Below are 5,602 nucleotides of genomic sequence, written 5' to 3'. Positions count from 1 at the left end.
CTCTCTTGTTTTAACCCTTAGAGCACTAGAGCCCAACCTTTGGTTTCCAGGTGACTTTAGTTTCCAGAATTCCTGAGAGTTAGCCAAGCTGGCTGGGGCTTCTGGGAATTGAAGTCCCCAAAATACTTGGTTGGATCCACTTGCTTTGGAACAGTGATTCCCAGAGCCGGCCCTAGGTAATTTTCAAGTGTAGGCGAACAGAATTTTGCCCCCCCCCCCAAAAAAAGCAATCACTGAAAAATAAAAGTGTTGGATAAGCAAAAATGTTGGATAATAAGGAGGGATTAAGGAAAAGCCTATTAAACATCAAATTACATTAAGATTTTACAAATTAAGCACCAAAACATGTTTTACAAGAAATCAACAGAAAAAGCAGTCTCGACTGTGACCCCGTATGTTTTGCGCCCCAAGTGACCGCTTAATTCGCCTCATTGTTGGACCGGCTCTGGTGATTCCCGAACTTTGGTCTTCTCTAGGTGTTTCCCTTGATTGTTCTCATCATTTTGGAAAGCTATTACAGTTCCCAAGCCATTCTGGGAGCTGCAAATGTCTCCCAGCACAAAGGACAGAAAGGAGGCCATAGACGGCTACGAAAGTTTTGGTTTTGGAAGACAAACTGAAGGTGATGGGTTCGAAAACGTAGGGCAGTGTCAAAGAATCCCTAACTGTATCACAATGTATAAGTGCACAGAGCAGCTCAAGGACACAATATTCCCAATAATCCAAGAATACAGGACAAAGCACGGAGCCCGGTGGCAAAGTGTGTTAAATCACTGAGCTGCTGAACTTGCAGACTGAAAGGTCCCAGGTTCGAACCCCGGAAGGGGCGTGAGCTCCCGCTGTTGCTCCAGCTTCTGCCAACCTAGCAGTTCGAAAACATGCCAATGTGAGTAGATCAATAGGTACCGCTCCGGCGGGAAGGTAACGGCGCTCCATGCAGTCATGCCGGCCACGTGACCTTGGAGGTGTCTACGGACAACGCCGGCTCTTCGGCTTAGAAATGGAGATGAGCACCAACTCCCAGAGTCGGACATGTCTGGACTTAAAGTCAGGGGAAACCTTTACCTTTACAGGACAAAGCAGAGCATGGCAAACTTTATTGAGCCAAATTGCTATATGTGTGTTGTGTGTAAAGAAATCCTTGCAAAGTTGTTAGCAAAAGAGATCTCTGCAAAAGAGCTCAGCTTTGCAGAGGCAAAGCCACGCCTCAAACAATGTATCGGTTTGATGGCAGATGGCTGGGTTTGTCAGTTGGAAATCTGAGCTTGTAGGGAGAGCACAGAAAAGACAGGCTCTCTAGCTACGGTCAAGTAGCAGTTTTAAATATGCTATGCTGTATATATTGAATGCTGATTGATTAGTTATTGATCCTATGCAACTACAAGGACATTGTACGATTGCTGAACTGTTTATTTGACTTCAACTCAACAAGTAGAGTTTTCTTTGTTCTTTTAATTCCTCTGCCTGGTCTGAGTCTTTTGCACATGGTGTTAACTGGACGCTGCTGGTTCTGCTATACACACACCTGCTAACAAACTTTGGCGCTCCAGGCCTTTTGGACTCCCACCATTTCTAACAGCTTACCGGCTGATCACAGGCATGTAAACCATGAATGTATCTAATTAGTGGCTTAAAGAGCTGGTTCTGCTTAGCCTGAGTAAGAGGAGGAGACATGATATACGTATGTCAGTTCAGTGAATGATTGCGTTTTGTCTCGAAAAAATATCAACTCGGTCATCTCTCTTCATGACTCTAGGGTAAGATTATTGGCCACTGAGAATAAACGTGTTTTTTCTACAGCCACCGGAACTCTCTTTGTCTCATTACCTCAAATCTTTGTCTGCCGTTTCAAAACCATTCTTAGCTTGGATTGGGCCGCTGACTTCTCTGCTGAATCTTAATTTTTGACTCTATTCCTTCTGGACTTTAGTGGGGACTTTTTGTTTTGTTTTCTGATTATATATTTTATTATTATTATATTATTATTTTTTGGGGGGGACTTCTCTTAATTTTCTCGCTGGCTCATGTTTATCACTGGTGACTGAGCTTAGCGAAATATACTATTTAATTAATGAGTCCCCACAATAATTGTAATCGGTTTTGAATGTTTTTAATGCTTAATATTTATTTATGTCTTATTTCTGGATGTTGTTGAGCTTTGTGTGATTTTTGTCTTTTATTTTATGTGAAATGTGCTTTGATTTGTATTGTATTATGTTGTGAGCCGCTTTGGGCCCCATTAGGGAGAAAAGCGGGATATAAAGAAAGATTATTATTATTATTTTATTGTATGACACAGCAAACAAGATAGATATGCTGGATTTTGTTTCACAAAATCATAAGTCGAACACTTCCCAAGTGTCTAGGACTGTGTGATGTATTTTCGGATGATGCCTGCAGATCCCAGTAGGGTGACCTTTTGCAGTTGGCAGATCGTAATTTTGTCAATGTCTATTGTTTCCAAATGCCGGCTGAGATCTTTTGGCACGGCACCCAGTGTGCCGATCACCACCGGGACCACCTGTACTGGTTTCTGCCAGAGTCTTTGAAGTTCAATCTTGAGGTCCTGATAGCGGCTGAGTTTTTCCTGTTGTTTTTCGTCAATGCGACTGTCACCTGGGATGGCGACATCAATGATCCAAACCTTTTTCTTTTCCACAACTGTGATGTCTGGTGTGTTGTTGTTGTTGTTGTTGTTATTACTCTGCAGATATGGATTCAGAACCATATCCCCCACTAGAAGAATGTTTCATTATGTGCAAGGAGACTTCAACTTTAATTAACGCATACAAAGTAACATATCTATGTGTTGCTGAAGGCTTTCATGGAATCATTGGGTTTCTGAGTTTTTCGGGATGTATGGCCATGTTCCAGAAGCATTCTCTCCTGACATTTCGCCTGCATCCGTGGCCAGCATCTTCAGAAATCTGTTGTAATTAGCAAGCTTTAATAGCGTTGAGTTAAAAAACACCAGAATCAAGACAGTAAATAAAGAACACAACTCAGAAACAAGGGAACGCCAGACAGCAATCAAGTGCTAGCTAATACTGATTGACTTTACAGCTTCATGGCTACTCAGTGCTAATCAAGCTGTCTAATTACAACATTAACACTTGTTTCAAGCAGACAAAGATACTATTTTCCACCCTGGACATACCACGGACACACTCCATTTGCCTCACTGCCAACAGAACCTCTGAAGATGCCCGTCACAGATGCAGGCAAAATGTCAGGAGAGAATGCTACTGAAACATAGCCATACAGCCTTAAAAACCTACAGCAACTTAGTAACACATCTATGTTATTTCTAGTTATTTATTCTAGTTATATCTAGTTATTTCTAGATTTGTTGAGGAGAGAAGGACTATACAATGGAAAAAAACAGATGGCTTTGTTAAAATAAGATACAAGTCATCAAGCTAGAATGTCAGAAAGGGGAGACCAAAACGGTCAAAAATGTGGAAGCCAAGACCTATGAAGACCAGTGGAGTGACTGTGTATATTTAGTTTGGAGAAAAGAAGGCAGAGAGGTGACATGATTCCCCGGCCCCAGCCCTAAACTTTAGACTTAGGATCACCATACGTCTGAAATTACTTGGAAGGCACACAACAACTATCCTAAGTCAATGTGTTGTCAAAGGCTTTCATGGCCGGAATCACAAGGTTGTTGTGTATTCCGGGCTGTATGGCCATGTTCCAGAAGCAGTAGAGTCTCACTTATCCAACAGTAGACTCTCACTTATCCAACATAAACGGGCCGGCAGAACGTTGGATAAGCGAAAATGTTGGATAATAAGGAGGGATTAAGGAAAAGCCTATTAAATATCAAATTACATTATGATTTTACAAATTAAGTACCAAAACCATGTTTTACAACAAATCAACAGAAAAAGCAGTTCAATACACGATAACGTTGTGTAGTAATTACTGTATTCATGAATACAGTAGTTATGAATACATCGCAATGTATTGAAAACATTGACTAAAAATAATTGGCTACTAACCATTTGACTACAAATAAAGATAGAATTGCATAAAATGAACTCACCGTAGCAACATTGTTGGAAATTAAATCCATTAAAAGTTCAATCCTTGCTGCCTAGAGAAACAGTTGTGGATCCGGGTGGGAGGTAAACTGTGTTGGATAATCCAGAACGTTGGATAAGTGAATGTTGGATAAGTGAGACTCTACTGTATATACCTCACAACCTCTGAGGATGCCTGCCATTGATGTGGGCAAAACATCAGGGGAGAATGTTTCTCACAACCTCTGAGGATGCCTGCCACAGATGTGGGCGAAACGTCAGGAGAGAATGCTTCTGGAACATGGCCATACAGCCCAGAAAACACACAACAACCTTATCCGAAGTCATCTCATCAGCCAAAAGCAGGCCCACACTTGCCATTAAAATATCGGTAAGTTTATGCTGATTAGAATTGTTCCTCATTTTAAATATTGTATTGTTCTTCCACCATTTTTGCACTACAAATAAGATATGTGCAGTGTACATAGGAATTTGTTCCATGTTTTTTTTTTCCAAACTGTAGTCAAGCTGGCTCATATCTTAAAGTTTGAGGATCCCTGGTTTAGTCCAACCTGGGAAAAACTAAAAGCAGGACTGATCCCCTCTATTCTTTCCGCTATGGCAATCCTTATAATTTTTCTGGATTTGGGACAACAAAAAGTAAGTGGTGACGGCTCTTTAGGACGGTCTCAAAGGAGTGCAAAGAGAGCTGAGGGAATCAGTGTTTCTTTTAGATTTTCCTAGGACAGACTAAGCTCTTGCTTCTTAAATCAAAGAAGACAGTCCTTTTTTATAACTGTGTGTTAGAAGTTCACCATTCAATTCTCCGAATAAAGTGCTGAAAGAATGCTTGGATGGGAAAATGGTAGTGGCCAGGAATGCTAGTCCCCTAAGGCAGAGCTAGCACTTTCCTCCGTCCTGTGTAATAATACATGGGTTATATCAAAATCCATAATTTCTGCCCCTAAACCTTCACTCAACTTATATATGAGTATATACACAACACTTCACTAGGCAAAATTACAGCAAAGGTTGCAGACCTCCAAGTATCTGGAAGTTATCAACCAAGCTTGGCACAGCAGTTCTGCAGAAAGATCCTGCTGATTGAAAGGTTGGCAGTTCGAGACCGGGTTTGGGTGAGCATTCGTCGTTAGCCCCAGCTCACCTGACCACCTAGGTCAAAAGCAGAAACGTGAGTAGATAAATAGGGACTGCTTTTGAGAGTTAAAGAGAGCAGATACTTAATATTCTTTGCCCCCAGTTGATACCAGGACATTTGGAGAAAAGTATGAAAGATTCAGAAAACCCAAGCACTTTTGTCATACTATTTGGGTTTCCATAGATCTCTACTGACCGAGAGGTCATGAGTTCGAAGCCAGCCCAGGTCAAGGTAAGTTCCTGACCATCAGCATGCTGCTGACCTATGCAGCCGAAAGACAGTTGCATCTGTCAAGTAGGAATTTATTTATTTACAGTATTTATATTCCGCCCTTCTCACCCCGAAGGGGACTCAGGGCAGATCACATCACACATATAAGGCAAACATTAAATGCCTTAACATAGAACAAAGACAGAGA

Source organism: Anolis carolinensis, chromosome 2 (assembly GCF_035594765.1).
Source record: "Anolis carolinensis isolate JA03-04 chromosome 2, rAnoCar3.1.pri, whole genome shotgun sequence".
Classification (NCBI taxonomy): Eukaryota; Metazoa; Chordata; class Lepidosauria; order Squamata; family Dactyloidae; genus Anolis; species Anolis carolinensis.
The sequence above is the reverse complement of the archived record's forward strand: the minus strand, read 5'-3'. Positions refer to the sequence as shown.